The 24,822-nt window shown below is 39.1% G+C and overlaps 1 protein-coding gene across 1 annotated transcript in view; it reads right to left on the bottom strand.

The window, feature by feature from the left end:
• Positions 1-20,186, bottom strand: part of brinp2 (bone morphogenetic protein/retinoic acid inducible neural-specific 2) — a 254,278-nt gene extending 234,092 nt beyond the window's left edge. Inside the window, exon 1 of the mRNA XM_086043147.1 lies at positions 19,589-20,186. The gene's annotated coding sequence lies outside the window, so the exon portion shown is untranslated. The remainder of the gene's footprint in view (positions 1-19,588) is intronic.
• Between the last annotated feature and the right edge of the window lie 4,636 nt (positions 20,187-24,822).

Genomic DNA, 24,822 nt, shown 5'->3' with positions numbered 1-24,822 from the left:
TTTGCTTCGCTAAATGTCCAAAAAAAAGATCAATTGTCACTAAAATTCATATGCGCATTCCTGGTATTGTCCACTCTAACTGCTAATTAAAAAAAAAAAAAAAGATGGAAAAAACTATCAGCACATTTGACTTTGTGGAGGTGTGATAGTGTTTTTTCCTCATAGTAGCTCATATTTGATGTTAATAAAAACTAAATATTGGGCCGCCCGCTTTATTTTCACAGTATGAAATGGACAAAAGTAGGAATGTGCAAATAAATTTTAGTGGCAATTAATCACTTTCAGACACTAAGTGACAACAGAACGTGACAAACAAAAACAAGGAACTAGCCTCCCTGCGATGACGTTGACAGCCTGAGATGGAGAACAAAAAAAAAAAAAAACACCCTAGTGGGCGTGCCAATTTGTGGCTTTAGTCATCACAAAAAGCCCATAAATCACAACAAATTCTTTTACGGGGGTGAATTTTAATTTTAATTTTTTCATACAGACCTATTAAATAAGTGTTGATGTTCAGCCCAATCAAGTGTCCCTTTCAGTCTGTCAGCTGATGCATGCTATTTATTTCCTGATACCAGAACAGCCACAAGAACATTTAAATATCAGCCCGTTACTGATACCTGGTATCTGTATTTGCCCACCCCTAGTTCAAAAGAACTGTTTCTTTGAAGAGCAACTTTGTACTTTTGAGAGCAATGCTTTGCACGTAACCCTGGAGAGCTGAAGCCAGGATATTATTAAAAGTATTTAGAAAAACATTTTCAGTCGGGTAATTTCAACCACATTTTCCTTGAAATGTATCAGTTTCCGTAATAGGCATTAACCAAAAAAAAATTTTTTTAAATTAACAGCCTTTGTACAATTTCACTTGAGTAGCAAGTATTTTAGCATGCGACATAATACAATAGGTTCATGGCTGTGCATTTATGAGCTCAAATGAGCTGACGAGTAATAAGACAAATATCATTTGTAGGACTAGATGTTTTGGAAGTGTTCTAGCTAAAATGAAGACACCTCAAGAGGAAACAAACATAACCATTATTTGACGTCACCAAACCCCTACAAATTACTGCCTCTTAGTGCACTACACTGGTTGCATGTCACACAGTGCCAGGTGCCTACACTAAGCAAAACCCGGTATGCTGTGATCATGGTTGCGATGATGTACTTGTCACCTTGGTAATAAACTCACCTCAAATTTCTCAATAGCCATAATTAACAGAGACCTAGCACTCAGCAAGCCTCCTATGTTAGTAAGGTACATTAACATTAATTAATCTCACTGGCTTGCACTATGTTAATATCTTGCTTCGGTCCTATGTAGCATCATACCTCACGTCTTCGGCGGAGTGCAAGGTCCATGTTACAACGTCCCAGTGCTTACTTTGTACTTGGGTATTCGAATATTCCCGCACCATCAACCGAATAGCTTCTCTTCTGCCTCAGACTTCCTGCGCATAGGTGAGGTAGGCGCATTGTACCACTCAAAGGCCCTTTTGCAGTTTTGCTTTTCAATGTGTTTGTATGAGACATAAAATGTGAATTTGGCTCACAAATTGCAAACCACTTATTTTGAGTGTTTATTACTATTTTGAGTGTATAGCTTGCTCATATTTACGTACATTCAAAGCTTCATACTCTCACTATGTTCTGTAATGCAAACAGGATCAGGAATATTGCATTAACAGTTCATATAAACAGCACGATATAAATGAGGTCTGTTGAGTCGCCAGCACATGTCATGCAGGCTACAAAAACATCTCATGGGAGAGGCACTAATGTGTTCATACACACAGGCTAGGATATTATCATATCTTCCCAGATGTGTTGGCAGTATCTCCTGGGCTGATTCCTGATAGGTTTTTAAATAAGTCGACTTTATCATTCCACTTCATTCGACTTTGCAACAATTTTCTCATTCTGGGCAGAATGTTACCCCATGTTTGGATGTAAAATGTATTCCAGGGGTTTACGATTATCTTACTGACTTGAAAGTCAAGGGCTGTGGTCGAAAGTCAACAGCATTCCCTATAAATTGCTCTATACAGGAGTCATGCCATTTTGTAGGGGTCTTTGAATGTTCCACAGCAAATGCTGGAAGAATAAAGGGGAAGAATAAAACCCAGACTAGATCCAGACGACAATACTTGACAAGTGTCTCCTGTCTCTGAAGGGTGGTCTGAACATGGTGACCACATTACCTTTTGTATGAAGACAACGAGGAAAAGCAGCAATGCTCATCACATCTTAGAAACATCTTCTCCACATCTGGTCCTCACTTTTTTAAACTACAAAGTTCCAAGTTCAGTTTTGTTGAGCATTGTCCTCTCAACCCACTTTCCAGTTTTTGTATCGAGAAGCAATTCCATGCAACTCTAAACGTGGAACGCTTCAACATAATTTTGGTCATTAATTCATGGAGGAAATTCAATTATAGACATTTGTAACTGGCACAGAAAAATGTACTCTTAATCTGCACAAAAATCAATCAGACCTGACAGAAGGCCTTTTGAAGATCTGCCATCACATTCAATATTCAACTTGAACAAAGAAAAACTAAAGAAAAATGAAGAAAATATTTTGAGATCATTTCTGCACAGAAATAATAAGTGTTTGAACTGTTAATGTACAAAATGTGTCTCAAACACAATTACCAAGAAAACGTAAAGACAACTAATAAAGGTCTTGCCATTTGACCAAGCCTTAAAGACCAAGTGTGAAGTAAACTTGGCCAAACATTTATTGAGTAATACTAATGACTAAAACTATTTTAAGCATACTTGCAAATGTTCGGCAATCTGCGGTAATCTTCGGCGAGTGAAAAGGTCGGATCACCAGTCACCCATTGTACTACATTGTTGATTGTCCCATCAACTGCTCTTTGCCAATGCTATCCCGTTTTTCGGCGAAATGCCTCATGATGCATTGTTCACATTCAGGCCAACAGTTATTTGAGCGTCCGACAGATAAGAATAGGGCACGTAAATGAACCAGTTAAGTTCTTGCAAAGTGAATGGATTTCACGCCGGTGTTACAGTTCAACTGGCTTCCATATTGACTGGCTCCTGATTCCAGCTGTGGCCATTCGGGCAATGTCAGTCCAGTAATTTTGTTTTTCCTGTCTGCAGATTTGTCACAAGCAACTTCAAAACTGTTCAACTGTATACCTGTTCAATTCTGCAATAAACACTTGAAACAAAACGTCTGATTGACAACTCCCGGCTGGCTGCAAGAAATTGTAAACATATAAAAACAAAAAATATAAAGGTGAAGATCGTTATTTGAACCCGTGACACACAGGGGGAAAAAAGCAGCAAGCACCACCGGAGCGAACAATCTATCCACTACACCATGAGCTGGCATGACTGTTGATGAATGAACATGCCACATCCTCTTGGAAAACAAGTAAGTATAAATTTGCATTTTATGATTTATAAAATATACCTTAGTTGTGATGTCCGCTGATAGTGTAGTGGTACACACGCCTGAGTTGTGTGCGGGCAGCGTGGGATCGATTCCCGCTCAGTGACAGTGTCTATGTGTGCCCTGCGACTGGCTGGCGACCAGTTCGGGGTGTAGTCTGCCTTCGCCCATTGACGGCTGGGATAGGCTCCAGCAACTCCCCGCGACCCTATATAGGATAAGCGGTTTGGAAGATGACATGACATGACCTTAGTTGTGTCTACTATCACTACTAGTATACAATGTGAGAAGAAATAATGCTAATCTGACTCTGAAGTGGGACACCAACCCACTATGACGTGTCCTCTTAGTTCGAACAGAATAAGTGGACCAAGTAAGTTATCTCATCATGTGTCATTTACAGCATAGCTCAACATTGAATTACAAACAATAACACTAGGCTAATAACCGTAGCCTACATAGTTTACCATTCTTCCAATCTGAGTCGTCTCCACTCCATGTCCTGTCGTTCAGGCAAAACACTTTCCTCGCCTGAGCATCTGGCTCATACATGTATGTTCCAACATACATCATGGCAACAACTTCCTCCAACTCATCAAACACCTGGATCGCCTCAGATGAATTTAAAATATTGCTTTTCAAGTCGATTTCTGACTGGCTTTGCACACTTTCCATTTTGCACACTGGGCGGCCTCTTCTTGACGTGACGTTTCTCTTAAGGATTGTCACTCACCAGGATCTCGCCAGTATAAACGATTACTTTGTCAAATATACAAAATAGAGGTGATTTTTTTTTCATGCTTTATTTTACGTGGGATGTTTTATTACTTCATTTGAGATTTTCTGGAATTACTGCACACTTGAGCTTTAAGCTTGCGAACATGAAAAGTTAATGAACATGATGCGAGGAAATGTAAAAGGTTTTTGCACTCTTACATAGTGATATATAGAAAAAATATAGTTACAAAAATAGGCCATTTTATATCACGATAAAAATACACCACAATATTTATATATTGCTTGTTGTGTGCGAGGTTACAATTGACCATTTAAAAAAAAAAAGAAAAAAAACATTGTCTCATAGTTCCATCACCAATCATTCCAGATCAGGATGCAATCTTATTGTATGATTTTTTTTTTTTTGTCTAGTAGCCGCGGTGGCTCAGTCCAAAAGCCCCTGATTTCGAGGACAGGAATAATTGGAAGTGAGAGGTAAAATTCTACAGTGCACTTATGGCCCAAGAAGGATGAAATTAGCCGATTACATAGACAGGCTTCCGACTATGTTTAATCGGACTATTGTTTCCCGTCAATCGTCTATCGCCTACAAAATCGGCGTCCGTCATAGGCGGATCGGACAGTCACATATGCGGCGTGCCCAGCTCTGCCATCAAGCATGATGTCTTACTTGAAACTGCTGTACTACTACTACTACTACTACTACTACTACTACTACTAATAATAATAATAATAATAATAATAATAATTATTATTATTATTATTATAGGGAGGCACGGTGGTTAGCACATCCGTGTGTGTGGAGTTTGCATGTTCTCCTCGTGCCTGCGTGGGTTTTCTCGGGGTACTCCAGTTTCCTCCCACATTCCAAAAACATGCATGGTAGGTTAATTGGACCCGCGACCCTTGTAAGGATAAGCGGTTTGGATAATGGATGGATGGATAATGATAATTTGTATTTTTAAGTGCCTTTCGATGACCTCAAGGACACATCAATAAAACAAGACTAAAAACACAATTTGCTAGAAGATAATCATCTGGCATAATTATACACACACAAACACACACGGTCATAATGTAAAGTACATTATTTAGAACAAACAGTACCGGAAAAATTATTGGCTCACCAACACATTACACCAACAGTAGACTTATATGAGATAGGCGGGCATTAATATGGATTCAGTCTCTCTTTGCAGGTCTAAGTGCTCCCACCACTGTCATTAAAGGGCTTTATGGAAAAAGCACAGAATAATGCAGTATAAAGTATTTCAGTTTTCAGAGGCGACACACTGGTATTAAGCCTGGCTCCGTGTCTTTTACTATAGTTTGCTCCTAAGGTGCTGATGGTGTTCGAGTGAGGGCTCTACCAGACAATTTATCCTACATAGGCCTGTCACGATAACACATTTTTCGAGACGACATATTTTCCCAGAATATATTGCAATGAAGGATAGTATTGCTGTTGCTTCCCCCCCCCCCAATAATACTTGATACAATCTCCCTGAGCATCTAAAAAGGAAGTACATTGTGGCTGATGCCTGTTTTAATTTTAATCAACCCATTAAGGATGGGAGTGCATAACCGTCTTTCTACCCTTAAAGCCTGGAGAATTGAGAAACGGCAGTGATATAGATGATACGCTTGTAGACTTTGAACCAGTAGAACCAGTCGTATGTTATATATGGTTAAGATATAGGTTCGTAGACAATATCGACGTCCATGTAACAAAATAGAGGATGGTAATTACCACTCGATTTTTGAAATTAAAAATAGTGCTTCTCTTACACTTGACACTATTTTTACATCGTCGATTGAAACAGTAAAGATTAATAAACTGGGGCCTGTGTGCAAGCCAAATGTCTAAATTTCTGTCTGCTACAGGGGCTGAGATATTAATTATTTTGTAGGTGTTGAATTTCTGGGGGGGCGGCACGGTGGTCGACTGGTTAGCACGTCCGCCTCACATTTCAGAGGTTGTAGGTTCGATCCCGGCTCCGGCCTCCCTGTGTGGAGTTTGCATGTTCTCCCCGTGCCTGCGTGGGTTTTCTCCGGATACACCGGTTTCCTCCCACATTCCAAAAACATGCATGGTAAGTTGATTGGACACTGTAAATTACCCCTAAGTGTGATTGTGAGTGCGGATGTTTGTCTCTGTATGCCCTGCGATTGGCCGGCAACCAATTTAAGGTATCCCCCGCCTACTCCCCAAAGATAGCTGGGATAGGCTCCAGCACGCCCACGACACTTGTGAGGATAAGCGGTATAGATAATGGATGGATGGATGGATGAATTTCTGGGAAAACGTCAGGTTTTCAAGGGTAATTCCAAAGACGACCTTAGGTTTTGGGGAGCTGTTGAGACAGGCGCTTTAGGCTTTAATTGGTTAAAGGGACAGTTGTGCCTGGAAGCTAGTATTAGCACACACAGTCTACCGTGTGTGCTTGATTTAACATGATATCCTGTTTGCTATGCTAACATATTGTAGTGTCTACTATGGATTACGGAGGAATTAGTCAGTGAACTGATGTTTCTTAACTACCAAAACACAGTTTTTGTATGTCCATGGTTGACATCCAACTGACGCTCGCTCATAGGCACTGGTGACGAACAGTGTTTTGTGTTTTTGAACTCTGACTTTGCAAAGTAACACAACATAAGATATTTGCCACGAGCCCTCAACGGCAACACATAACAATAAAACACATCACCTAGTTCGTTACAATATACTAATTTGCAGTGCTAAAAAAATATGTTTCTTCTAGTTTTTTTGGGGATGTCTGTATTCACGTAAAAAATAAAAATGGGCATAAGTGTTTTTTACAGGACAGCAATTAAATGAATACAGCACGTAAAAAAAATAAAAAATAAATAAAATCTGAGTTGTATAGGTATTTGGCATTTTCACATTCTCCTCATACGAAGGAATTTTTAAATTCATTTGGCACATGTGGTTGACGGAGCAGGAAAGAAAAATGTGTCAAAAACGACATTAAATGGTAAAAGTGTAGGACTGAAATGTGGACCAGTGTCATGTAATCACTGCCACACGGACTGGCTTTTCCAAATATGTCAGTTTATTTTATTTTTTTTATTTGCTAGCTTGTGCATTTAATAGTAGCATTAGGCGACGGAGACAACTTGACATGCGTTATGAGTCAGTCATAGATGGATTTAACGGAGAGAATTTGGACACTTTTCAAAATAAAATGTTTTTCAGCCTCGGATAATAAATAAACCGGAAGTACTGTACTTTTATTCATTTATTTTTTCTCTCATCTGTGAGGCTCACCGCGGCCCAGTCCAAAGTGGCCTGCGGGTTGTTGGGGGCCCCTGCTATAGGCGGCTTCTTTACAGTGATATTAATGTTGATGTACTTTACTAATACAAAGTATAACATGACCCCTACGGAGGGCTTGGTCTCTGTTAATTATATGACTACTGTCGAGTTGTGACATTTTTCTTATATTATTACAGTATACATTGATTTTGTAGATTTTTTTCAAATGAGAAGTTTTTATGCAAAAAAAAAACTGTCCCAACTTTTCATGTCACTACCGAAATGCAGAGTATTTGTCTGTAGGCAGGACTTGGTTTTAGCCACATCCCCAGAAATTTCACCAGTAAGAAACATTACCTTAATGTTCATCACTGGGCACATTGCGAGTAATTAGTTGGCAGCATTATTAAGTTATGTGCCCTCCAAAGTCTGAAAATCAGCATGTGGTTTTAAGGACTGTCACTACCGAACACCTCATTTCAGCAATAAAATGAGCACTTTTGATTTTAATGCTAAATGTACTGTTTTCTATCTCTGTACACATGCTCAAAACTGTCTGTGGTAGCCACGATGTGCCTAGCATTGTTGAGTATTGTCAACAACTATCATAAAACGTCACTACCGAAATGGTCACTACCGAAACGTTTCTGTAGTGACATAATGGTTTCGGTACTGACAATATGTTTATTTTTGAATAAAGTAAGTTTAGAATAATATAATACATAGATACATATGTCATCATAGATCCTTCTGATTTTAACAATATTATATTCTATATTTTATCAAAATTTGAAGGGAAAAATAAACTCGAACTGGTCACTACCGAAACATACAGATAGGTTTCGGTTGAGACATAATGGTTTCGGTAGTGACAATATGATGTTTATTTTTGAATAAAGTAAGTTTTAAATCATATAATACAAAGATACATATGTCATACATAGATCTCTTTGATTTTAGCAATATTCTATTTCATATTTTATCTTAATTTGAAGAGAAAAACACCAAAATGCCAAAAAGCCTAGCAGAGAGAGTACAGGCGAGGGGTTACAATGACCCAGTGAAATCCAAATAATATTTAATAAAGGAAAAGAGAAAGAAATGTTGGTGTGTATATACACATGTGTACATAAACATGGTTACTGCGTATATCTACATTGGTTTTTGATTCTGAATGTTTACTGTTAATGTTTTACATTAACGGCTACGTTATGCCCCCGTCTGTGTGACCTATATCTTTGCTGCTGTAACGATGAAAATTTCCCCACTGTGGTATCAATAAAGGCCTTATTATTATTATTATTGTTATTTGTAAAAATAAGAGATGGAAGGAAGAAGGAAATCTGAAGTCTACCATTGAATTATCCAGCAGAGAGCAAAGGAAAGTCAGAAGAGCATGGGGGGAAAAGACAAGACCACCGGATGTCTCTCAAAAAACAGAGAGAGAGGGAACATACATACAGGGAAATGTATGTTACAAAAATGTTTGTCATTCCAATCACATTTTCATTTGAAAGGTGAAACCACAGTTTTTTAATGATGAATAGCCCTGTGATGGACAGGTGACAGGTCCAGCGTGTACCCTGCTTTTGCCCTAAGTCAGCTGCGATCAACTCCAACCCCCCGCATCCCTGAGTACAGCACAAAGCAGTAGAAATGGAAAAAATAATGTTTCATTGGTTATAATACACATTAAAAGTTAAAATATAGCAAAACTAGTTAAGTGATTACAATGCTCCCCTCACACACAGTATTACTGCAACAGCAGCAACAATATGGTTACAACTGAAATTTTGCAGTCACTACTGAAAAAAATGATGTTTTAACAAAAATAAAAGGTATTGAATAATCAACCAACATTTTTTGATAATGATTGTTTAAGGGTATGTTTGTTATTAATGATGACTTTTGAAGTCAATATGATAAACTTTCTACATTTTACAATGAAAAATAGCATATAAATTTTTATTTATTTCGGAAAAAGGCATATTCAATTCTGTTAAAGATTCATTTTGGTTGGTTTTGATGTCAAAACCATATATATTAATTTATAAAAAATACTCTGTAAAGAGGGGAATGGAAATAAATATGAATCGGTTTGTAGAATTATTTTTATTCTTCTGTAATTGTGTGTTTCGGTAGTGACACATTTTAGGGACATGCAAGATATTAGGGAAAAGCTAGAAAATACCATTTGAAAATTGACTGTACTTTTACTATATTTGTGCCTCTTAGATATGGTGCAACATGAATACAATAAAAGTGTTTCTGAAATAAAATACAAATTTCACACATTTTCCAACTCTGAATTTGTACCAATTCAGTAGAATGGCCCATATACGTAACTGTTAGTGTGGCCTGTAACACATATTGCTCAGGATTAAAAAAACAAAACAAAAAAAAACAAAAAAAGAGTGAAATTGGTCAAACAGGCTGAAAATGAAGGAAAAATTGCTGCGATGCATTTGCCAACTCGCCAATTGGAGATGCGGCGTTGTTCAGCGTTCGTGGTGTCCACTCGTCATCTCTCCAATTCCTTCATAACCAAGCCGGGAAAAGAACCCCAATGCTTGTATATCTCTGCACAGTTGAAGCATATTACCGTGACGTACATGATGTGTTGATGGCCAACGTGGGGAAATTCACTGAGTTTTTGCAGCTCCACGCGGCCTCGCGTCATCAGTACACAAGACACGATTGAGCACACTTTGGCTGGCTCAGTCCAGGCCCGTAGCTAGTCATTTGGATGCCCAAGGAGACATCCAACAGTCAGAGAACCCTTCATTTGCTAACTTTTGATACAATATGGGTTATTGAATATAGGTCACTTTGTCCCGCTTTTAAAATCTGTTACAATGATCTGACATCTTAAGTTAGCTTATTAATATTCACCATCAAAGACTTTGAATTTTAATGTTTAGCATCATCTAGCCTGAAGAGTGTGAATTTGAGATAATTCTCATATTTACTAGGCTAGGTAAGATCATTAAAATTCTTTTTGAGGATTATTATCTCACAAGTAAAGCATCTCAACAATTTTACAGTAATTAGCAGAGGTGGGCATTTTACAAAAATCCCCAGTCCGTTTATCGCCTTCCATCTGCAACCTGGGTACTCTTCCGCCATCTGTCTGTCTATCTGCCTTTTTGTCAAGCCGGACCAAATAATAGTCACCTATAGGTCAGCCCGACTATCAATTAAAACAATCTTCCTTTCGCACTTCTGTCAACCAATTTCAGCCCATCTAAGAGAAATTTGATCGGAAAGGCTCACCGCACCTCTCCTTTTAGGACCCAGAAGCTGTCAAAAGCCTCGCCGTGGCTCATCGCGGCCAACGGGAAATGGAAGCCTCACCATGGCCATAGACTATGGACTATTACATAGACAGAAAATGTGCACTTCCGCCTAGGCGTAGTCCAACTAATTTTTTAAGTTTCCCGTCTATCGTTTATCACTTACAAAATGGGCATCTGTCATAGGCGCATTGACGGACCGATCCGTCACATAGGCAGCATGCCCAGCTCTGGTAATTAGTAATGACATTATGCAACACTTAATATAGTTAACCTTTTCAACCATTTTTATACTCACATATTGTTGATGAAAAATATCTTTCATGTCACTCTTCACTTCATATATTTTTTATTATAAAGTAGCAAATATTGAAGCCATAATTTATTAAAAATTATGATTACAAAATTTGCTTTCATTGATTTCTGGACAATTCGAGTGAATTTGACTGATTCACAACATAAAATCCTTAATCCTCAACCAGTTCTCACAAATCTCTACACAATGACATCCGTTATTTTGATATAAAGATGGTTTGAATTGTTTTTTTTGTAACATACCTATATTGGGTAACTTATTATGATCTCAGGATCTAGACAGGTGTGATACTGGTTTGGTCACCATGTGAAGTTTCTCACCATGGTCCAAGGAAGGCTCAAGGAATTTTTGTGAATACTCAGACACATGGAAAATTAAATAGGAACATTGCATACTAGAGAAGCAAAACAAAGCGTTTTGGATAAAGGTTAAATAAACACTCAATTTAAAAATGAATACAAGTGTTTCTTCGAGTTTTTCTTTATGGCGAGGGTCAGACATGGCAAACGCTGGCCATATAGCATGCCAAAGACTGATCAGGATCAGGGAACTTCTTTACTTGTACACCACATATCCATCCAGAGGTGTTTAATCAGGTTATGCATGACATCATCTTATTGCAAGAGTTGTACTGAGTCAACTAGTCATTTATTTGAATGGAGTTATGCCGCACTCTAGTTCCGCGTGAGTACACGCACGTCTGTTTGTTGGTTTAGCTGCTTCTTCTTCATTGGTTTAGCTACTTCTTCTTCATTGGTTTAGCTACTTCTTCATGTTTGGAGGTGGCTCCGCGCTGCCAACAACACATGCAGTGTTCAGGGTTTGCTTCCTCATTTTTTTTCTATCGAACATTTTATCGAAATCAGGTCCACTGATAGTGTAGTGGTACACACGCCTGAGTTGTGTGCGGGCAGCGTGGGATCGATTCCCGCTCAGTGACAGTGTCTATGTGTGCCCTGCGACTGGCTGGCGACCAGTTCGGGGTGTAGTCTGCCTTCGCCCATTGACGGCTGGGATAGGCTCCAGCAACTCCCCGCGACCCTGTATAGGATAAGCGGTTTGGAAGATGACATGACATGACATTTTATCGAAATCATATTAAATTGATATGGATCACGTGTCTATGGCGAAACATAATTATATTGAATTACCGCCCAGCCTTACTTGAACAAGATATGAAACGCATAAAATGTCAAATTTTCAGTTAGATTTTACAATGCAAAAACATAAAAAATACCACAAAATACCAAAAAAGTAACTACACGCTCAGACCATTTTTTTGTTCCACCTATATTTTAACAATATTTAAAAGCACGTTTTAAAATGGAATTTTTTTAAAAATGCAGTTTTGCTTTGGAAGAAATATCATTTAACATACAGTACACCCATATGTTTTTATGTACAGACTAAAGTTCTAGCACGCTTGAAACTGGTATGTAGATTTCTGTCAGCAAGGCCTTAGATAACCACAGCCCACAACTGTCCATATGGAATACAATGAAGTCTTTACTCTGCTAACTCGGGGACATCTGGAGTGATATGCATGTGGCTCCTCCTTAATGGGAGACTATCACTTTGATGTGCAAAAGGAAAGCCAGAAGGGGCAGAATGCTTCTACTGCATTTCATGTCTCTGCCTCCAAATGGTGTACCCCAGTTTTTCTATAAACAAACCACTCATCGCATTCAGGGTTTACAACGACAGTTGTGTGTATGCTGCAGTGGTACAGGTACCTTGTGCATCTTCTGGTACATAAAAGCAACTATAAATAGAGAAATATCAAAAGTGATACCAATTATTGGCACTCAAAACGTGTCCCGATACTACACGCCAATACAACAAGACATAACGAAAATATACTTACAGGTAGAAGATATGTCATGCTTTTTGGCACTAGCAGTTCTAGACAGTTTTACCTGGGCTGGCGAGGGGCTGGTGGCAGAAGGTTCAGCTGGGAGGGGGTGTGGTTATAAACGCCTCCACATGCACGCACACATAGACATTGATACACTACTTCAGGTTTTATGCATGTTACGTGAATAGGATTATATTTAACAATTAGGGTTGCCACAAACAATTATCTTGCAAGTGGACTAGTCACTGATAGTAGTTGCAATTAGTCAACTAATTGGATCATATGCAGCAAGCAGGTGCTTTTATATAACCATCATTATTTTACAGCTCAAATTATATAAGGTATGTACAAACTAATAATAAAGACAATTAAGATGATAGTACATTAAACATTGATTCAACTTAGCAGCTTGCACCATCATTCCTGACATGTTTATAAACAGGGGGTGCAGATAAAAAATTTGGTGCAGTTTTCAAATGAACACCAGTCATTGTTTGTTGCTATTTTTTTTTTTTCCCGCCTCACCGACCTCATGGATGAACAAAGATTTACAGCACATCTGGGCAAAGTTGGGCCCACGGGCCTCGTACAGCCTGTCCACAGTTTCTGCAGCCTTTAAGAAGTCAAACTAACATTTTAAGTATTATGCACTGCTTTTATTTTGATGTAAAGTATATATGTGTGTCCAGAGCTGCGCATCGCCTAACTGTCACGAAATTCACGTGGTCCCACTTCGTCCGAGTCAGCCAAACGACGTCGATAACGGACTTAACCGGTACCACGTCACACGCAGGTGCCGCACTCCGGACACGCAGCCAAATAAAGAGAAAATGAAAAATGAAACAGTGTTGTGTACCTTTCAGTCTCACAGACTCAATGACGTGACCCATATTTTTGTTTCACTGATCACCACGCTGTGCGTGCGTGTATCTGTTGTTTTGATTTGATATTTTTTCAAGGTCTGCTTGTGCAGTGCCAGCGTGTAACGTGTACATTAAGTTCTCGATGATTGATGTCGCCGATGAGGGATGGACTGGGACCACGTGGGTCGGTTAAATATGCAGACGGGAACTTCATGGTGGTTAGGCGATGCCCGGCTCTGTGTGTGTCAGCAGTGCAAGCAAACAATACAATACAATACAATGCAATTTTATTTCTATAGCGCATTTCATAACAGCTAGGGCTGTAACAAAGCACTTTACATTACAATAAATAAAACAAAAACAATAAAAGACTTAGTTTCAGTGTTGCCAACTTAAATATATTTTCGTTGCAATCAGTGACTTCTCTGACCATTCTAGCAAATATTTTCCAAAAATATGACAAGAACCAACACCAGCTGTGGTCCTCATGTTAGCAACTGCACAGTGGACTTAGAGAGGCATTTGCCCTTGTAATGATTTGGTATTCATAAAAAACAGCTAATACTTTTTCCATTTGTACTCAAAATGTCAGCACACATTAAAAATAGAGCAAAAAAATGTGGATATTTACATGTTCATATTTATATATATTATATATGCCATCCAATATTTGAACATTATCTAGGGGAATTGTAAATATTTATCATTGAGCTTGCTTATTTTGCCACATGAAAACGTTTTTTTAATTCTTTCATCAGATAAAAATGTCATTTATTTTGGTACATGTTAATGCAATAATATCAATATCACTGCATTCAACACCCATATATACATGTTATGTTTTTCTGTGCATCCCTAGATATTTCTATCAAATGCCAGTGGACAATAAGAACAATGAATTGAACAATAACACATTTCAAATTAAAGTAATACAGAGACAAATGTAGTTTTTTTTTCCTCTGCAAGTCAAATTCCCTTCAATGGAGCGTGTTAATGAGCCCTTCCTGGGTTTTTTAAATTAAAGGTTTTGTAATCCACCTGCGGTTTTGAGTGAGTTTATGAGAATAGTGCGACTTTCTTTTTTTCCTCCATTTTGGCAAGCTACTTTGTTTTCTCTTATTTTTTTTTTCTGAATGTCGCCCTTTTTGTCTATATGTCATTAAATGACCTGGCCCCGGCGTAACTCTCCAAGCTCCTCCACTCCTACGCACCTTCCCGCAGCCTCAGGTCTGCGGACCAGGCGCTGCTCGAGGTGCCGAGGACTAAGCGGAGCCTCAGAGGGGTTCGCGCCTTTTCGGCTGCTGGTCCTTCCCTTTGGAATGACCTCCCATTGGATGATAGGCAAGCGCCCTCTCTGTCCACTTTTAAAACCCGGTTGAAGACATATTTCTATCCGCTGGCTTGTGATGTAAAGTGCTTTGTTACAGCTCTAGCTGTTGTGAAATTCACTATACAAATAAAATTGTATTGTATTGTAGTGTTAACTGTTGTGTTTGTAAATGCTTGTAGGTGTTGTGTCTTTGCTTGTGTGAAGCACATTGAATTGCCTTGTGTATGAAATGGGCTATATAAAGTAAATAAGACTGCGTTGCCATACCTTTCCTAAAAGACTTCAAGAAAGAAAAAAAAAAATGCTGAGACTTTATGGAAATAATGGAGAAAGACAAATAGGCTACCAATGGAGTAACATTTCGCTGAGTTTGGAGCTTATGAGTTGAGTCAGTTGAGTATTCTACATCAAACGGAGGGTACTTGAAGCCAAAATAAAGTGTACTTTAAAAGTAGGCTCAGCATCAAATTATTCCCATGAATTAATCTTATTTTTGTTAGTGTTACATTATTAGAAACACACACATTTTGCCCCTAAATAACTTCCAGCAACACAAAAACATGCCACAGACTCATGGTAATACTGTGTAATAAGCAAGGCCTTATGTCAGTACAGAGAATTCATCAAGTGGATTTTCACAGTTTGGATCAAGTGGCAAATATTTTTGGGCACTCAGGTGGCACAAGTCAGATATACAATACCATTTTATTTATACAGCGCATGCATAATGGAAGAGAAAATAACATGTATCAGGCCTCTTATAATTGTAGCCGAAAATCTGATGTGCATCGGATACAGTGTGTGAAGAAACACTCAGCTCACATATATCCCGTCAATTAGAGTGTGACCTCATTGAAATATACAGATTGCAAAAATATTATCATAAAGACAGACATTTATATCTACCGTCCAGAAAATTCTGAAGGCTGTAATGGAATAGAGGCATTAATAATAATTATTATCATTATACACAAACTGCGCACTGAGCCTCATTGGTCTTGAATTTGACTTCAAATCATTTGAGCATGTCTGCATCAGTTTGACTTGATTTCTGAGGGTTGTCATGATCTGTGTTTTATGGTTTTGGGTTTAACATAAAATTGGCTCACATCCTTTCAGTTTCCTAGCTTATGGTTTAGTTCTGGCTCGTTTTCCATAGTTTTCCTTGCCTGCTTATCACACCTGCCTCCACCTATTATCTGTCCTGCTCCCCTTGTGTCAACCAATCAGCTCTCTCCAGCCATTTGTGTTTTGTCCAGGTGTGTCTTGCTGCCTGTTTGTACTAAGCTCCCTGAATTTCTTTCAGTCATCCTCTGACCAATGTCGCCCGTAGTAGTGAGTCTGTTTGTAGTCTGTAAAATAATGTTTGATTTTTACTTTATAGCAATTGTTTTGTACTTTGCTTTATAGACATTTGATCCTTGCTACCATTATGTGTGTTTCCTGTTTTTTGTACAAAATAATTTTGGAGATTCCCCTGAACCTTTGCCAATCATGCCTGCTTCCATTTTCTTGGGTCATCCTTATGCTTGCACAACACCTCTTCAAAGATCCCACAAACGTGACAAGATTATTTTTTTCTTATTAGCATCCATTTCTAAAGGAGATCTGTAGCTCTTTGCTGTAGTTCTACTAAGTCAGGGGTGGGTAATGCTGGAGGGGGCCACAATATTTACAACAGGGGTCACATTGGTCCACACACTTCCATAATACATTTTTCAAATCATGTAGAAATTATAAACTATACTAACCCAACAAAAAGGGTTTGAAGCAAACAACAAAATAACCACATACTGTATTTTTTTTTGCCAATCAATGGCAGTATAAAACTGTCGAACAAGAAACCAACATTAAAGGAAGGCTTCATTTATTTTACATGTGCGGCTTGATTGGTAATTATTAATTAGTTTAGCTTGGAAAAAATGCAGAAGCGCTGAAAAATACACTTCTATATTAATACATTTCACTTTTATGGCAACATTTTCAACACACGAGTACATCCATGTTGGGTTCAACATGTCATGATGAATGCAATTTATTGCTAGATATAAACACACATTGGACAACGAGGAGAAATAAAAAAGAAACAATGGCATAATCTATAGCAAAAATGTTCAAGGGGTAAACCAGAAACAGCAAATAAGATGGACACTGACTGATATGTTATTCCGCACTGTGTGCACAAGGCCAAGTACGCAAACACGCGTGTGCAGTGAACATTTCAGTGAAGAGAAGTCGATTACAGTTGGAGACGGGACACGCCCCACAGGTGACATTAAAAACCAACACCATTCGGAGAATTTTTAACAAGCAAGAGGTGGGAGATGAGCTAAACCACCCGGGCAAGGATCTGTGCCTCCTCTTAAACATTTGCCAGGCTTGTTGGCGCTTATGTCCATAATACAAGTGGAGTCTATGAAAAAGGACCAAAGCAGCCCTCTGTTCATCATGCGCTGAAGGTAGGAGGACATAATTTCCAACATTGTACATGCGTGTGTAGGTCATCAACGAGCACCATATCTGCTGTACTTCAAGATCCACTCGTTCTGCAAAGTGTATTTTATGCCATGAAATGGCCATCCGGCGCTTTATCTTTCACATCAAAAGTGGAATCTCACTCAGTAGACTTACTTCATAGTATTAGCTGGAAATTATATGGCTTCATGCTTTCAGGACTACCTCTATAGATGCATTCCTTGCGTGTAGTCTAGTCCAATATTTATACACGTGGTGGTTATCAACTGACATGTTCAATGAACATGGCGGCAAGCTATTTTATTTAAAAATTTGTTGTTAAAGTTATTAAATGTACATGTAAAATAAAGTTATCTAATCAATTATAGACAAAATATGAATTTTTTACAGCTACAAATGGCACACAGATCCCTTTAATTGCAATATCTAATTTAATAATAATATATCTATATATATTTTTTTTTTTCACAAAAATCACATCACTCAAAATTTTAATATTAGTGTACTGTCCTACATATCATTCTAAATCCGCAAATGCATTCAAACAAATTGTACCTACTCACGCTGTAGTATAGGGCAGTACAAGTGCAACTTCAAACATGTCTGCAATCTAGTGGTGATTGGTGATATTACCAAAGCTGGGCATTTTACAAAAAAAATGAACGTCCATTATTCTTCATCTGTCTGCAGCGTGGGTACCATTCCGTCGTCCGTAATTCGCCTACTTTTCGAGGGTCAAATAGTACCCACTTATAGGCCGGCCCGTCACTGATTTTAAACGGGTTTCCATGAGCAATTCCGTTGACAAAATACAATAGAACCCCCGCCCCCCTCCAACCTCACCCTCTCGCTGATATTTGAACAGAAAGAGTGATTCACAGTGATTATCTGCACCATGGAAGCCTGTTCACAGCCTGGTCCCTCACTCAAATCTGTCCCCCAAGCAACAACAACTCACAATTATTCCTTGCCGCACTCGCCACGGCCATCGAAGCCTCGCTGCGAAAAATAGACGAAAGACAGACTGCAGACGACAGACTGATAAAATACATGGGCTTCTGACTATGCTTAGTCCATCTATTTTAAATGTGTCCCTTCATTTGTCAACTGTCAGCAAAACAGGCATCCGTCATAGGCGGATAGAAGGACCGGTCCATCACACGGAATGCCCAGCTCTGGATATTACAACTTAAAACTACAGTTGATCCCTGCATTTTCACATTTCGGCACCCGATGATTCGCATATGTGGATTTTCTTTTATTGTTTTATTTTCCCCATTGAAAAACGTATATTAATATCTATTATTTGTATATTGTATATTATTATTATATGTATATTATTTTGAATAATTTTGGGGGTTTGGCAAACATTTTTGGAAAAATGGGGGGGGGGGCGGGGGTATAGATCAATAATCAATTGGGCACTCATAGTGCGGTCCTCGGGCCGCCACTTTCCAATCCCTGTTAAGTGGTTAGGAGTGTCGCACATTAAAGTTTCAGATTTTTGTTTTTTGTTAAGTTATTGCACAGTTCGTTGGACATTCGGGGTATAGCTATTACTGAAGAAAATCAAAATTGAAAACGGAAATACAGTATACTTATAGTGACATCTGCCAAGGTAAGATTCTACAAAGCAAATAAGATGTCAAGTATGACTTGAGTATATGTACCTATAGCCACACGCCCAAACACTACCTAGGTGTTGGCCAACTCCAACGAGATCAAAACATTTAAAGAAATAAAAAAAAGAAAAGAAATTGCGATCTGTGGAAAAAAATGGGACTTCTGAGATAGTGACGGAGGTATCCGTCAACTCGCGGAGGTGCGATACTCGGCGAAGAAGACTGCCAAGTGCCACAAATCAAAATTCAAATACCACCCTCCAACACACCCTTTGCAAATGGACACGTAGTTCGTAGCAGGCATGAATCATGGGCAGTGCGTAAAAATGCGCACCGGCCGTCACCAAACCGCGAAACTTGGTTAGTCATTATAATTGAAAATGCGTAACTCACCTAGGTTGCGAACGCAGGTCCTCCCAGTGCGCGTCCTGATTTGTGTCCAGAATGGTCGGATGGAAACGCGGGCAAAGCCAGAAGAACTATGAGGCGGCAGCTAAACGCGACCGACTCCGCTTCGCTGTTTTCCCTCCTATGTCCTCCTTTCTCTGCCCCGCTCACTTGCCTTGTCTCCCCCGGGACAAATTAAACGGCACTTGTACATATCCAGTCATTGTCGTCAACACGTGCAAAGCGCAGGTTTAATAAAACACTTGGCGTTTGCGGAAATTCTCTGTCCAGCGACTTAAAATCCGCGATGGGAAGCACACCAAGTTCAAATGCTGATAAAGTTTGCTTCGGTGGAGCAGTGGATAAATAATCCAGGGAAGTAAATGTTGCCGCACTTTGCTCATCGGACCAATTCTGCTCCGTGCTGAGGCATTACAGCACACCTGCTATTAATGCGGACCACTTAGTCACTAACTGCCCACTTTCGCCTTCTTGCTTAATTTGTCACTGTTCACTCTCCGGTCTACTAAGTGTTTTTCTTACGAAATCGTCATTAAGCGTCAATTCCTGTGATGTTGCTCCAAAAAGCGCCACCGATCTTCTTCCCCGTTTCTCTCTCTCTCTTTCTCCCCTATTCCTCCCCGCAATAATAGACCATACTGCTGGTGTGAAGCCACACCCACTCCACACGGTGATTGGTTAGAAATTGCATACAAGTGAGGAAAGGATGGAGATAGGAAAGAGGTAAGAGCAGCAGTGAAGGAGAATAGACAGGGAAGGATGGAAAGAGAAATAGATGCGACGGCGAAGGAAGATGAGAAAGTGGAGTGAAAGATGAAGGCCAGTGTGTCAGAAAAAGCAGGATAAAGGAGCCTGAGACAGAGTCGGGGTGTGTGTGGAGGGAGGCCAGGCCGTGCACTGAGCTTGATGTGTTTGAGCCCAAAGGGACAGGCTGGCTAATGAAAGAGAAAACACTTCCCCTTTTTTCTAGCCTCTCATGGTGCTTTAGCCAAATATGTCTAATGCAGACGTACTTTGACTCAAGGCAAAACTGAATTCTTACTGACAATGTCCTCTATGACTGAGCAGAGGCATCACTTCTGTCTGCCTGGCCTCTTCCCTTTATAAAATCTGGTTTCTGTCAGCTAAGCAGCCTCCTCTGTGAGTCTGTGATGAATAAGTAAGTAGCTGCAGAGAGGATCGAGATTGGAGTGTGTGTAGAATATGCTGCTTCGGGCCGTCGGGAGGGAAATAAGTAACAGCCTGAGTAAGAGAGCAAATGAGTTGTCGGGATATTGCTGAATATCTTTGTGGTGCAACCGCACATGGTAGCGGGAAAAGGCAGACAAAAATCACATGGCAGCTCCTAGGAGAGTCTTTGATTGATGGCGACACTTCAGGGAGTATTTCAATATGAACTTGGTTAAGTCTGAGCCACATGAGGCATTCATCACTAGCTGCCATACAGAGGTTAGATGCTCACCAGCAGCTAAATAGTATTTTATTTCAAAGGGACACCAGGGGAACCTGTTCACAGGCACAGGCCTATTACATATTAGAGTACCTATTTGGTGCTAATCTTGGCTCTCAACCATAACGATAACATTCCCACACATCAGCAACATGATTGCTACATAGTGAGTCTCACAGGGTCTCAAGCATGAATGGAGGTGGTGTTTTGTGAGTGAAATCCATTTCGTTTTTTATTGAAGTGTACATTGGCTAAAATGACAAGCCAAAGCTTTCTCAATTAATTTTATGGTTTTCTGGGGCAACCTTATTTAATTCCCAGACTAATTCTTGTGTTTACCTTTTCCCTTCAAGACAAATACAAAAAAAAAAAAAATCTAACCCCGTAAATACAATTGGTGTGGAAGAATACAAGTTGGTAGTGTTGCATACTACATCTCACAAACATCTAGCTGACGCAGTTGGTGAAAACAGCACCAAATTACAAGTGAAATTACAATAAATCTTGCCAACTCAACGAGAGGAGCATTGAATGAGGACTAGTCTAAGCACGGCAATCAGATTTATATTGCGTTTGTTGAATGAGTTAAGAAGCAAAATCCAACCCTTTCTACCCATCTCAGAGGGCGGCCATTTTGACACTTCCTGTCGACTGAAAATGACATCACAACTGTGACAGAAAGTGGCAAAATGGCCACCACTGAGTTGGACAAAACCAGGTGGATTTTTGCTGCTTAACTTATATTTCAGAAACAAAACAAATAAACAACTAGACCCAAAAATGTCTTTATAATAATATGTTCTACGCAGTCCCACTGGTCCGAACACTACATGCTGATTAATATTGAATATGAGTTAAGTAATAAAATCCACCTGGTCCAACTCAGGGGGCAGCCATTTTGTCACTTCCTGTCGACTGAAAAGACATCACATAACAACCAATCACAGCTCAGCTTCAGAAAACAGGTGAGCTGTGATTGGTCGTTACCTGAGCCCTGAGGATTGTGATGTCATTTTCAGTCGACAGAAGTGACAAAATGGCCGCTCCAGATAATGGCTAAAAACTAGTGGATTAACTCTTATTCCACAAACGCAATATTTATCTGAATCCCTTGTTTCAACTAGTGGGCTTGCATAGAACATATTATTTTAAAAATATGTTTGTGTTGACTCTCCCTTTAAAGTTAAGAAACTTACTGTATGCCCCACATATGAAAGCCTCACAAATTACTTCATGTTCACCATTTACAGCAAAATGTGCAATTTGCCATTTAGGTTGTGACACACAGCTGACAGGTAATTAAAAGGCAGTACTGTATCATGAGTTTAGATTCATAACAAACCTTATAAGTAAACATATAATTCATATGTTAAATCAGCTGAATTGTTGATGGTGACCCTGAGTGACATCACACGGACACATGGTACTGTTCGGGAGCAAGTACAATTAAACTAACTTGTGAGCAAGCTCATTATCTCTCTAGCAATCTTGATGCCTGATACAGCCTCTACTTTGCTTAGTTGACTTGTCAGAGATTTGCCCTTAATAAACCTCCTGCTGGAAATTGTTGATCAGCTTAGGCTTAAGTCTTCTGGATGGTGTGTTCCTTGCATTAAATAGGATATTTAGTAAAACGTTTGTCTGCGTGGTTGTTACTCCTATGTATTTCACTATTTGTCAATTTTTTTGTGGCTGTTGAGACGGAGGTTCTACGAAAACATCCGCAGACAACCATCTTGACTGACTGCCACGCTTTTGTCTTAAATCACCCTGCCCAGCCAAGACCACATATACAGCTGCATTTTACAAGTTTGCAATAACTGCCACTCCACAAACTGTTGGTCACATTCTTAGTCATCATTAATGTCTCTATAACTTTCCACACCAACCTTTCATACTGTTAACAATGTGACTAGTAGAACTGAAGTTATTTATTAGACTTCACAATAATATTCCAGCCTTGCTTGACAGAGCAATAAATAAATTGATCCCTTCAGCGAAATATAGCTTCAGATGGATGAGTTGAAATCAGTTGGGTATTGAATAACATATTAGGCCTGGATGGGATATTGGATAAAGGGATTTATATATACTGTACATGTTTTTTCAGTGTTAGACTCCAGGACATGAATACAATGGGTATTGTGTATTTACTTGTTTGGCTACAGCATTCACCAACTAAGTGATATGTTTTTATAGTTCTGGTGACTAATCCAGGGTGTACCCCACCACTGGGCCAGTATCAGATGTAATTGGCTCACAACCCTAATGAGGACAAGTAGTATAGACTATGGATGGATCTATTTTCCTAATATTTTATGATTCAACTATAGGACCCTTCAAGTGGACATCCACAGTTCAAGCTTGGTTGCATATAATTCAGCTAAGCACATCTGTTGATAATGCATTTTGTAGTTAACATGAAAACTTATAGCGCAAGACCATTATATTTTGGATAATTGTGAGAGCCAAGTCCTCTCATCAGGACACAGTCATAATTTAGTTTAATCCCCCCGCTTTCAAAATAAACAAAATATTATTATAGCGTTGTCTTGAAGAAAGATGACAGCAGTTCACGCAAATCCCTCAATACGAAAGGAGCTCCTTCATCTTGAGTCTAAAAAGTGCAACACCCACTCATTTACCCTCCCTGAGCTCTCACTTTATTGCATCGTGCACTGCTCTTTAATTGTGTGCAATTTATTCTGCAGGGAACTGTGTATGTGTATTTTAGCAATTATCACAGCAAATCTTTTTTTAACTCAATGCATGCATGTTTCATTCAAACCCAAATCCAGGAACATGGTTTTCCGCAAAATGTGTTTGTCAAGATTCATTTAAACTACAACGATCACAATCAATAACTCTATGCAAAGACTGCATACAATCACTGGCCACTTCATTAGATACATCTTAGTACAGACAGAATTGATGCAGTAAAACACTGAGTCTGATGATGAGGCTCAAAGTGAAGACATCGTTTATAGAGTAAATGTTTCTATAACGCTTGCCCAAAATGCTGTACAATAAAAACATGATATTCGGTGGAACAATCAATAAGGTCCATAAAACATTACAACACATCAATAACACAAACAAGTACAAAAAAACAAATAAAATATAAACTCAGTTTGTGTTAAAAGTTGAATAGTCCTAGGGAGGGATTTAAAATGCACTTCTTGTTTCAATGTGGATCAAATGATAAAACAAAGCCTGCACAAGAGATTCTGACCTGCTCTGTCACCTCTGGTTTTAAGCCTCACCCTCAGGGTGTTAAAGTAATATTAAGTCCAGTTGTTTAATCCGTCTCACACATTTCAATAACATTGACAACTGTCACACAACAGTAAAATATAGATAAACAGGGATGTTTTGGCCATCAAGAATTTCGGGAAAATGCACACATTTTCACAAATTAGCCAAATATAGTGCAGGGCCACCAATCGACCAAAGCAGGGCACAAAATTCTCGGATGGTGTAATTCCGCAGTTTGTAAACCCAGATTTATTTCCACTTAAAAATGCAAGTACAATGTGCATGAATGTAAACGTTTTGTTGCACTATTTGGGTAATTCAAGCATAATTTACTAATTTGGTTGCAGAGTAGAATGCACTAATATATTTGAACTTAAAAGATAAAAAATTAGCACTTTTAGTCTTATTCACACCCCTATTCTAATTCAAAAGGAAGTGGTTCTCAGTGATTGGCTGTAGGCGGGGCAACCTGAGATCTGGACACACTGGTGACTGCCATAATGGATCGCCCACT

The sequence above is a fragment of the Filicampus tigris genome, chromosome 10 (genome assembly GCF_054856515.1).
Source record: "Filicampus tigris isolate MCC_2025a chromosome 10, RoL_Ftig_1.0, whole genome shotgun sequence".
NCBI classification, from domain to species: domain Eukaryota; kingdom Metazoa; phylum Chordata; class Actinopteri; order Syngnathiformes; family Syngnathidae; genus Filicampus; species Filicampus tigris.
Note: the sequence above shows the minus strand (reverse complement) of the source record. Positions and strands in the feature narration are given on the sequence as shown.